This window comes from Anticarsia gemmatalis, chromosome 19 (genome assembly GCF_050436995.1).
Source record: "Anticarsia gemmatalis isolate Benzon Research Colony breed Stoneville strain chromosome 19, ilAntGemm2 primary, whole genome shotgun sequence".
Lineage (NCBI taxonomy): Eukaryota > Metazoa > Arthropoda > Insecta > Lepidoptera > Erebidae > Anticarsia > Anticarsia gemmatalis.
In genome coordinates, this window is record NC_134763.1 from 5,358,546 (window position 1) to 5,371,409 (window position 12,864).

At 33.5% G+C, this 12,864-nt stretch overlaps 1 protein-coding gene across 5 annotated transcripts in view; it reads right to left on the reverse strand.

The window, feature by feature from the left end:
- LOC142981332 (synaptosomal-associated protein 25) overlaps positions 1-11,001 on the reverse strand; it is a 35,412-nt gene extending 24,411 nt beyond the window's left edge. Inside the window, exon 1 of one of the 5 annotated variants that reach the window (XM_076127178.1) lies at positions 10,705-11,001. The gene's annotated coding sequence lies outside the window, so the exon portion shown is untranslated. The remainder of the gene's footprint in view (positions 1-10,704) is intronic. The other 4 variants (XM_076127177.1, XM_076127175.1, XM_076127180.1 and 1 more) reach the window with 4 other exon arrangements.
- Positions 11,002-12,864: the final 1,863 nt, after the last annotated feature.

The window sequence follows — 12,864 nt, forward strand, 5'->3', positions numbered from 1 at the left end:
TACACCAGGAACCCTATATTCTGGCACTTTACACGCGAACTTCCATTATATGTACTACAAACACGAAAAAAGAAAGCTTCAATAAACATTTTATAGATTTCATATCTGTATAATAACAGACATTAAGTTTTTTTTATATTTATAATGGCTTCCTAGTTATTTATACCTGTCTAAGTCTGTCGTTAGTATCCATTTATAAAGAATTATTTTCTTTTAGAAAAAAAGTGTTAGAATAAAAATAACATAAATAAAAAAGTCAAAGGTCTCTTCATAGATCAAATAATAAGATGTTCAAGTAGAAATATAGGTAAAAAATATTGTTATGAATTGAGAACATGGCCGCGAATTAGTTAGCCCTACTTCGTATTGCGTGCTACGCAAAGAGCTATGAACATCTGAAAATAAGCTCTTCTTAATGAAATGATTTTTACGGCTAATGAACCATCTTTATATTTTTGTTTATTTAGGCTATTTCTTTAATCAGTAATATGATATGTCATATTTACTGGTAATTAGATATCTTTAGTCGTTCATACGATGTTAAGCCAAACTGATTCATGCTAATCATTATTCATAGAAGTGATGTTCGTTGTACAAACATCAAGTTAATTACGAGTCGTATTTCTATTTATAAGAAGGTAGGTACTAAAGTAAATAATTAAAAGCAAGCAAAATTCTTTGGATTAATTTATTTGCACTTCCTTAATTGTCTTGATTAGGAATTACGAATACTTTGGCTATAAAAGGGCAATTGTCTTCACTCACTTGAGAATATTTTTACTGCGTAAAAATGTAATTATATTCTGGAAATGAACCATAACAATAAGATTTATGTCTAACGGATTCCCGAAGGACTATATCCTTGCCGTAAGAAAGAGTCCCGAACCTGACCAGTTCTGTTTCATTTTAAATTCAACAAAGGTTTTGAAAAAGTAAACACGATAACGTGATCGGCGATGTGGTGTTTTAGTTTGAATATTTTATTCGCACACTATCATATATCACGCGATGAGCTTTATGGCGTAACATTATTTGTTAAAAGCAAACTGCGCTAGACAAAAAATCTATAACATAAAATGGGAACAGCTAGAATCTGATAGCATTGTCCTTGATGCAGAGGTCAGAGACGACGTGAATCAGGCTTCATCTCCTTCATGTCATTGCCAACCATTACCCTGTTTAACCTCCCACCCCCGCCCTCTTGGGCTATCGACGAACAAAATAACTACGCAACTACAGTTTTGGGGTCAAATATATCTCAGCTTCAAAAGTTATAAAGACGTGTTTTATGGAAATTGATGGCAGGATTTGGTCGGAGGACGTGTCAGAATCGTGGAGTTCCAAAATTGGGGATCGGCTTAATCTTAGCATTTGCGGAGATACGCCGACGACGTAGCACGTCCGCGGAGCCTCGCTGAAAATCAATAAACGCGCGCAACCCCCGCGCCGGCCACCGAGCTCAGCCCCACTCCCCCACCCCTGCACTAACTTCTGCTATTGCAACTTTTAACTTGTTTACGCATCACTTAATTACATATTATAATTTATATGAGAACTCGTTACAAAGTACATAAAACTTAACCTGAATACCATAGCCATCGGCGCGGCAGCCATACCATAAGGGTGACTTCGACATAATTGGAAAACTGCCAAGAAAATTATATTAAATTATACTATTTAAGCGCAATTCTATTTATTACACTTATTTTATATACACTCTATAATATTCCGATGTCGTGTATTCTAACAATGAACTGATTAACAGTTTGATAATTTTGTTTAAAAATGCAATGCGATACATCTTTTACAAGGCATCACGTTTAAATTAGTAACTCGGAAATTATTTAATTTATCAGTATAAAATAGGACGCTTGATTGATAAGATATGAAAATCATATAGATAATAATTACTTTGAATAACATGTAATAAGTGTAAAACAATATTACGAAAGTAGAAATAACTACAAGTAGACGTGTTTTTAGAATAGTGCTTTCTGAAAAACAGTCCACTGTTATTACAGTTTTTCTATTTCTGCCGCAGCTTGCTCTTTCATTCCAATTTTATTCTGAGTTTTCCCTCGAATACATAAATAGACCGTACTTTCGACATTTAACGTTAACGGGTCTATGAATTCATGAAGATTTTTATTCAGCCTCACCACGGCCGGGCCCCGGGCCTCGGATGATTATAAAAATATTAAGCCTTGAGCTTTCATGATCGTGCAGTTTTACTTTTTTGGGTACTATTTAGTGTAAAAGTACAGTATTTTAGAACATGTTTTTGGGTCCAATATAGGTTTTTTTAACCTTTACAATTGGAATCAAATGTGTTTGCTTTTGTGAGTCTCGTTTTGTAAACTATAGAGTAAAGTGAAACTTCCTAATAATAAAAAGCGAAAATATCCCGGGATAGAGTAGTAAAATCACAAGAATTGGCAGATATAAGGAAAACAGTAAAATCTATGACTGTACTAACATTAGAAAACAAATTAATATCTATAAATAGGTTTCATACCATTCCAGCGAAACCTTAACAAAATTCTATTAATTCCAGATTACGAGCAAAAAACGCACGAAATCCGTTTTCACTCTCGGATAAACGTTAACGAAAAGAAAAGTTTTCTACGTACATTTTCATTTGCGGTCAGGTCGTTTTCATCCCGTATCATGTAGCGTGTAATTGAGATGACAGGGCAATTTGCCAAGCATTATCATGCACTTGAACGCTTACATGTTGTTATAGACACAACACTACGTCATAAGGCTTTGATTCGATTAAGAAAAGAGCTGATCGAAAATGTTTCGCTTGAAATGTATACTATACATTTCATTGCAGTATTTTTAATTTTTTGGGGTTTATACGATTCCGGGAGTTCTTAATTGTGAGCTTAGCTGATCCGCGTCTATAATGATCACTTATTGTACCTATAGTTAGTAATAGGATATAATAGTAGATTTATATTAAGTATAATATTGTTTTTTTTATCTAGCCGTTTTCTATGTCCCACTGCTGAGCAATGGCCTCTCCCTTTGATTTCCATATTAATTATTAATAATGTAACTGCACTATTGTATCGAAATAAAAATAAAATCCTGTTAAATAGTTTTAAGGATAAATAAATATATAAATTTTATCTCTTAAGGGCTACATCAGTATATTTTAATTTCGTAGTTAAACTCAGTTTTACTCTTTTTGACTTTATATTCACAGTTCTTACGCAGATTGCTTTTTCGTCAGACTTTTCATTGGTTAGTAACGATTTGCATATAAGAACAATTTAATGACAAAAATAAACTGTTACTTAAAATGACTGATTGACGCAATTGACATAATAAATTGATATTCGTTTATCAAGTTTTTATTGCAATTGGGAAAAAGACTAGGTATTGTATGTAGGAAGACACAGAGACGGATGTATGTTCAGATAATTATTACATTGTTATGTTTTTAAAACCTATTTTACAAACTGGCGATAACTTATTTAATTTTAGATAAGGTCCAAAGCAAATCTAGGTTCAATTAATGGTTTTGACATAGGTAACACAAGTTGTGGTTAATTAAATTATTAAACAAAGTTTACATTACCGTCCCTCCAGTTAATTATAATATTTCGAATCAAATTACCTACCTTAGCGGCTAAAACCGTTTATTTATAAAATTAAGATTCCCGAAATCCTTGTGAAGTAAACGAACCGACATTATTTAATTACAAAGGTCCTCAACCCAAACACGAGGCCAAAAATATAACACGACCGAAACCTTCTAATTTACCTTTACCCTATTATAATTGCAGTTCGCGTTAGAATTTCACCTAAAATTACTTTGTAATCCCGAAATTTTAGAGAAATTACCCTAACTGTATAACTACGTCAGAAATAAATTTATGATAACTTCGTTTTAAGGTGTGGTGTTCATTGGTCTAACCTACCTATCGTAATAAGAACAGGAGTCGCTATATATTCGTATATTCATTTTTTTGGACTGTCGCATGCTCTTTTTATTCTTAAGCTGTAGTAGAACCTTAGCCAAAATAGATTGGCTGACTCCCAAACCAGCAAAACACGAGATCAGATCGCGATCAGAAAACATACTTTCTGTCTTTGTTCAACAATCAAAAGTTGCATTTACTCAACCAGCATGTATGGCTTCTAAGGTTAACGCTTTAAAACACACAAGAAAAGCAAGAAAGTATTAGCCACAACGAGGCACAAAAGCATAAAAAGGGCCTTGGAAAACGACCTCGAACAGGCGAAAACAACCCATCGGTATATCGAAATCGATTCCCTGATTTAGAAATCCCACAGCTTCTCAACTATGATTCCCAAAGTGGCATATACATAAATTTCATTGTGTAATATCCATAATTTACCCTCTAACATATAGTTATTGTAAGAGTATATCTACTGATATCATCATAGTTTAATCTGTCCCAACACAAAGCGAGAGGGTGGACTCGTTAGGAAACTTGAAACCCGATATTACGTATCGGTTTCACATATAGCCGAGTAAATATGGCGGGACGTAATAGAGAAAATAAGATTCTTTAGTGTGACTTCGCTTTTGCAAAACTTTTCTCGTACATGTACCGTGTGGAACATCTGGTGTTTCGTATCGATTAAGCGATGTTGCTGTAACTGGTTTTACTTTCTCCATTCACTACTATTTAGCTTATCTCTTACTTTAGATTTTAGATATTCTAAACTATAGTCTTTTGTAGTGGTTAGTGGTCAACCTAGTGTCAAAGTTGTTCAAGCCGCCCGAAGGCCTTTGACGTGGCTTAACGACTGTTATCTTAATTGACAACAACCGGGACCGACTTTTTACGTGCTCTCGGAAGTACGGAGACGACCAGTTCTAATACCACTATGCGGTCACCCATCTATGGAATGACCGCGCTGAGGGTTGCTTAACCCACTCCGATGTAGTAAAAATTAATCATAAAAGAAATCACTACATAAATACATATTTTAAAAAACCCCAATCATATATCTGTCTGATGCGTTAAACTCAAAAGCATAGAATCTTTTTTGAAAAGGTTTTCATCAAAGCCCGACATGATTCATGTAAAAGGTTAATGTATAATTAATTAAGTTTTAGATTAGGTCTTAGGCGATAATTTAATAAGATCGGACGAAATTGTGAACATTGAATAGCAAAATATTATCTCCCAGACCTGCTAGTCTATACTAAGTATTAATATTTGAGATTCCGCTTTTAATTAATTCTGTGTTCATTAGTTATTTGTCCAAAATATTTTTCTAAATATTATTTTGTAAAGGTAGCATAAAATTTTGAAATATAGAGGAAATAACTTAATGGGTTTTTGCAATCAGTCAACAGTGCAACATTTTTTTATTCCTTTTGCATCCTTCTTAGCGTCATTATCTACTAATTAACATCCGTTACAAATTTAATATTATTTATTTACACCTAACAATACGGTGAATTAGATTAAGTGTTTTGGAAACTATGTCATACAGCCAATAACTTTTAGTAAAGACCTCCTTTAGCCGCAATTTCTAGACTTTATTTCCCGTGATCTATGTGACTCGAGATTTTTTTTCGTCCTTTTTTATAAGGTTTCTCGATCTTGACTACGTCATCTCCATTGTGCCTTTTCCCGTATAATTGACTAAATATCAGAAGCAGTATATTAAACTTATTCCACTTCTTTCCAGACCGCATAATTTAGGCTCGAAGATAAAAGCCATAATCCATAAAAATAATGTAGTTTTTAGTTAGCGTCAATATTATATTATAGGAAGAGGTTATATCGTTAACTACCGTCAACAAACACAAGACTATTAGTCGTCTAGAATTAGCAATACAGTAAAAGGAAACCATACAGTTATTGAGGATTAAATGCAAGACAGATTATTGTAAACAGAAAGAAAAGAAGTAAACATAATACACAATATATCGTAGTACTTATATCAAAGTACACGTTGGTCAGTCCCTTATACTTGTGAGTTTAATCCGAGCCAAGTTGAAGGGCAGATAGGAAGACGTACAAAAGACGGCAACAATAGCATTCCGGTCGACTGATTGGGACGGGAGGGTTCAAAGAATTACAGGAAATGTTCACAAGTGTCGCAACTTGCTACTCATTCTATTACATTTCGACAAGTTAACAAATAAATGTGTACAGTGTATTTTTAATTCCATATTTATGTGTCCAATAAAATTTAATCTATACTAATATTATAAAGCTGAAGAGTTGGTTTGTTTGTTTGAACGCGCTAATAACGCGCTCAGGAACTACGAGTCCGATTTGAAAAATTCAGTGTTAGATAGCCCATTTCTCGAGGAAGGCTATAGGCTATATATCATCACGCTACGACCAATAGGAGCAGAGCATCAGTAAAAAATGTTACAAAAGCGGGGAAAATTTTGACCCATTCTCTCTTATGTGCCGCAAGCGAAGTTGCGTTCTATTACATTTCGACAAGTTAACAAACATGTACAGCCATTTTAAATTTCATATTTATGTGTCCAATAAAATTTAATAATAGCAATATAATTCGTGACCATAGTTATTATTTATGGTCACGACATATTAGGTATAATGATTATTAATTAGATAATTGCACAGGGAATTTATCCCACAATGTTGCATTAAATTTAATAATTGATCGAATCTGGTTTCAATAGTAACCCACTACTGTCCCACTGCTAGACAAGGGTCTCCTCTTAAACGAGGGAGTGGTTAAGGCTTTAGTCCACCACACTGGCCAAGTGCGGGTTGGGGACTTTGCATGTCCTCAATAAATGTATTAAACAAATTTTTGGGCATGCAAGGTTGCATCACGATGTTTTCCTTCGCCGAGATAATTATATTTCTAATACACATATAACTTCGAAAAGTCATTGGTAACACACCAATGACTTTTGCCTCGGGGCTTTCACGTCTGCCTTTTGTCAGAATTAGTAATGACGTCATCAGTGTCTGAGCTCGTTCGATGAGTCGGCGAGAAAAAGTACCGATTGTGCGCTTTCCCGACAATGCTTGCGCAGCATTTTCTCTCACAGGAAAATGTGTAATCGCTTTCTTATATTCTCACATTAAGACAGCTGAAAGACATAGATTTTGTTAGATTTTTTTGCTATCTTAAACGATTCATTGCTTTTTAATTTGTACTCTTTCACCTTTAATATAACGATGATCTGTGCATTGTTGATCTGTTGGTTATGCCACGCTATATTAAACTCTACTAGTGTAAACAGGTTGCAAACAATATCTGACGACTGACGATTATGACTACATCATTAAGAATGAGTAATCAAAATGATAATTACTCATCGATTAGTTATTTATGCAGTTAATAGGTAATTGTGCCTTTATTTCGATAAAAAAATCCTAAAAGATACGAATAAGATTTAGTATTAAAATCCCTTGCATATCTAGCTAGCATAACAATACACCTTAGTAGATATATAAGATGTTTTTTGTTCGCGCAATTTGTAATGTTAAGGCCATAGCCCACACGCTAAGACAGTCTACGTAACGAAGGCTACGGAAATATTAATCGGAAATTCACACGAGTCTGTTCCTCGCTTTAAGTCAGAATGTCATGTAGCTTTTGAAACAGAATGTGAGCAATTGAGAAGTGTTTTAAAACAATAGCCGTGAGTGATAAAACACGTCAGGCATGTGCTGCAGACGGCAATGAAAAATAACAAAGAACATTATGCTGTCGGCCGGTTACACCAATTAAATACTGGCTGCATAGAAAAATCTAGTTTTTGATCATGTGCAATAAAAAAGTATGGTCAATGGTCATCCTCAGTTGTTAACTTATCATGCTATGAAGTTTATCTAAACCTGTCATTTTTTTAGGTGTGAAAACGTAAAAGACAGTCAGTGTTACTTTCCCTTTTATAATATTTGTTCCATCTGTTATTCTAACCAATACTTATCAGGGAATTGTCATACAGGCCTCAAGTTATTTAGATAATATATGTCAAAATGCATTTTAGACCTAAGTGCCGTAAATTAGGTCTTACACGTGCGGAGGATTTTAAGAGATTGCACTTGTGATACCTATATTGTTGTTTTCAAAATGCATTATTTATTACGATACTGTATCGTAATAAATAATGCATTTTTGCGATTATTCTGCAAAACATGGATAACTCTAGTATTTTATTAAGTGATATAATATTAGTACTCATCTTTATTTGGCAACAGGATTATAAACCTACATGCTATGAATTTGTGTTTGATAAATGAGTACCTACCTAATCATTTCAGAAATTCAGTGGGCTGTCGTAGACCTTTTCATAATTCAAAGAGAGCAGAATTGGTATCAGTTGTGAACTATAACTGTGGAGTGCAACTCGCCCACATCTTCCTCTGCATGGTAAGTTCACAGAAAGGTTAAAGGGTTATTAAATGTCGACGTTCAATGGGTGCACCTACTATTCGGCACGTGTCAGAGTTCTGTATACGAAAGATATATAAATGTTACTGTAAAAGCCCGAACTGTGGTAAACCCTAAGATTTTCCGGTAAAACCTAAGATTTACCAACTCTCAATGGGAAAAATACACGATGACCAAAATATCTGCTACTGAACATGTTGTCATCAGCCGATTCACCACTTACATTAAACAAAATGCGCAAATTCGAAAGTACCATTTTTACGGATTATATGGGCAGATGCAATATAATTATCATAAGCGAACATCATTTAGAATTAAGCGCGTACGTGAAACGATTTGACCCTTTAATGTCTTTTTTCAAAATTTTGAAGAGAAAATGTTTCATCAGCGAGCGAGCAATCAAGCCGCTTTTACTTAATTGAATGGTTTGTACACTGGCAAACGGAAATGAGTGAGGAGAGGTAATCCTCTCGCATACCCCACCGGTAGGGTATTAACCGTATTTAGCCGCAGTTGAGCCTGCGGACCGGAATTGATATTTCAGTAATGACGTGGCATTACAGACAGATAAACGACACCAGGAATAGCTTTTATCTTTATTTATTTGTAAAATTGGTGTCAGTTTCCGCAGCTTCATTTTACGCACATCTAAAATCATTATAAAATCCTAATTAACTGAATGTCCAACGATTTAATCAACTGCAATGTTTAAGACTTTACAGCTTCAGTTTCTCATGTAGGCCAATCTTATTTCGTTTATCTTAAAACGACGATGCTTATAAAATATAACATTTTACAAAGGTCGACAAACGCTGAAGGGCGTTGACGAAAAAAGGACGTCGAAGATACAATGTAGATACCTACCTACATGTTCACGCTAAAAAGATGTTAGATTATCATTATTAAAATTTGTAAGCGTTACATATGAGAGACAAGTCACTAGATAATTAGTGACTGTATCTCAATCTTCAACAAATTCACAGATTGTAGATAATTACTTCTATTTTAGAATGTTATAATAGTGATTTGAGTTGGTCATTCATTAAAATAGTGCACAATTCATCAAAAATAACGGTACCAAAACCCATTTATCTCTTCTAGTATTTAAAGATAGCCGGATTGGCTACTATTGTGTAACAAACTAACTAGGTAGTTATCTCTTATAAAAAAGAATAGGATGGTCTCAGAAAATGAATTTATAGGCATTTCTAAGACACAAGTATAATTAATTGATTTTACTGTCATTTTTGAAATTAGTTTTTTCCTTCTGTAGTCACCGAAGAGATTATCATTTATTTCTTCAATACCGATTACTGATGAAATTACTTATTATAACACAGTAGGAAAAAACTAAAATTAATTATTTTAGAAGGAAAATATTGTATTTTACCAGCTATTGGTACTATTCTTAGCTTATAGGATAATGTTGACAAAATACATTTAGTTTTGTATGCCTAATAATGGTTATACCTACTGAAAATTATTTAAATATTGTAATTATAATTATTTTACCCGTTCTAAACTTGAGGGAAAAGCTTTTTAATTAATTTATAGGCATAATGTAATTGCCTCTGCCTATTAGATATTTATTTTAATTAGGTCTTACTTTTACAATTTGGTAGTTTTAAGAAATTTGTTTCAAAACTAGCTAATCACATATTTATATTAAATCTATAAGCTGTCTCTAGCTAAATATGTTATCATCCATAAACATTATGCCTTGTTTGATAAGTAGCAATCACTATAGAAACTGCATTTAATAGTGATTAGAATTAGAAAGTAATCATTTTCTCTTTGATCGAACAGCATTGAAAAGTAATTTAATTATTGCAAAAATACACCAATTAGCTGTGAAGGCTTGTATCATTAACAAAATATATTTTTAGTCATTTAAAAATACATTAGCTAGGTCCAGCTATAAAAAATCAACCTGGATCATCATAAATTTGGCCAACTAGAATAGATTTCTTTGAATATTATGTGATATTATAAGTTTTTTAACCCAAGAAGACATGTTTTATCTGGCAACCTATACAAATAATGAGCGACAACTGATAATTTAACAAATGAGAAGTGTTCGCGTCACAGATATCCGCCCATGACATCATCAGACGAGTCAGCAGTAAACAGGGTCTTCTTAGTGTAGCGCATAAGAGAATGTCGCCACTACCGGCATAACAGTTTTTAATAAACAGTTAGCTCTTCAATTAGACCATTTTAAGGGTCAAACGGTTATCTTTCTAGGTGCTAAACAAATAAAGTCCTTATCGCCGTTTCAGACATTCAAAAGAATGAAAACAAAAAATAATTCAATGCACTTACCTGGAATTTTAAGTTAACTAGCACCTAAATTAAACAAAAAGCGCTCGAAGACACTTAGCACACCCACTAGGCACCAAAATACAGCACAATGACGAAATGAAAAGGTTTTCGCACTGACAGCTCGCTCGTTGCTGGTCGATCGACTCGGTGAGGTTAGCCACGAAATGCGCAATGCTTTGACTATGCGCAATGAACCCCGTTGCAAAATGTCATGCGCGATTATGAATAGAAACAATAAACAGCAATAATTAAATTCACCCTTAATCTGTACGAATAGATAATTTCAATACGGAATTTGACAAAAAATATAAATAAACATTTTCCTTGTGTTTATCGTATGAGCGCCATCTGTTGAGCAATAGTTTACATGAGGTTATTATTTTTCGAGTACAACAGCTGCTGTTTTGCGTGGCATCTTACATTCATTAAGTTAAAGCTATTGACCGCTAGATGTCGTTACTTATTTACAGAAGAGTATTTATTTTCAATTTTCTTAATAACTAAAAAAATGAACATTATGTTATATTGCTAATAAAATGATGATTTCATGCTCTTCATATATAATAATATAATATATAATGGGGGATTAGGCCTGAAATATTAAGTCAAGACTTAAGCCTCGCTCTCTTACTAAGTAAATATTTTTTTTTAAAGCAAACTCTATGCTTTAAAAAGTATATTATATCTGCATGGGATTTAATTGTAATATTGCAATGAACGCTACCTATCTTTAAAATTATATTATATTATTATAACAGAACTAGGTAGGTATTATAGGTACGAACATTTCAGATATTATTTTATTATTAGGAAAAACAGCTTAACAAGTAAGCAGTACAGCTTAAAGTCAAACTAGAGCTTCTGAAAAATCTAGCTTATACCTAGATAACTTTCATAAGTTTCACTGTAGATAACCGCTTGTAACCAATTTTATTTATGGGGTTTATGAATCACCGGGTTCACTGGTATAACAAGTATGTACGTAGATATTTATCTAAAATTTGGAAAAATCTTAGCCTGAAAATATTTTCTTTTTATTAAAAAATTATCTGTCACCATGGAGTCGGCGAGATAAACCTGATGCATACCTACTTACAATGTTATATTACAATTGAATTTTTAATTGTTTACCGGTACAATGTGCATAAATATATCTCTAACATTATAAAGTAGGTAATCAAGGACATTACGCAAATCGTGCTTAAGCCTTAATTACTGACCAAGGCTGTAAATAGCGTAAACAATATATTAGGTACTTGCAGCTTAATTCAAATACCTTTATCGCACTCCATCGATCAAGCAAGCACAGGTGATTTAGGCAGATTATAAATTTTAAATCATTATCTGATTGACGGCCGATTTACTTAATTGGGAAGCTTAATTTGTTTTCATTTGATCTACTGCCGTATTCCACAATTTTATAATCTTTTCAGTCCGCAATTGGACAGCGCGCGTGGCGGACTCGTGCACAGCACTTAAACTGATATGGGCTAAAATTCTCTCGTAGTAATTATTGAGTTCTACTTATATTCTGTACTAGCTGACCCGCCCAACTTCGCTTGCGTCACATTAGAGAGAATGGGTCAACATTTTCCCCGTTTTTGTAACATTTTTTACTGGTACTCTGCTCCTATTAGTCGTAGCGTGTGATGATATATAGCCTAAAACCTTTCTCAATAAATGGGCTATCTAATAATGAAAGAATTTTTCAAATCGGACCAGTAGTTCCTGAGATTAGCGCGTTCAAACAAACAAACAAACTCTTCAGCTTTATAACATTAGAATAGATTAGAATAGATAGTATAGATTTACCATGATTACCTGTTAGGTATTTTAATCATATTGCTCAAGTTAAGGGAATAGGCACCCCCATAGAACCCCTATTACTACTTCTAGTCTTTATTTCAATCTATAAGTATTCTTAGCCGTTTTGGTCATCTTGACGCAAAGCTTATAGGTGAGATGGGGGACGAATCCAATATTTAGAAAAATAACATTTTTTTAATATAAATTATGAAAGTTCAAGTTTGAGGGTCTCGTTTTCCATTTTCGTGATGAGCGTAAAAATATAATCATCGAATCTACTCGTATTTTGTAAACTTAAAATTACCTTGCGTTGTTTAGATTTCCACGATTTTCCTTGTATACCTATTTACTGCG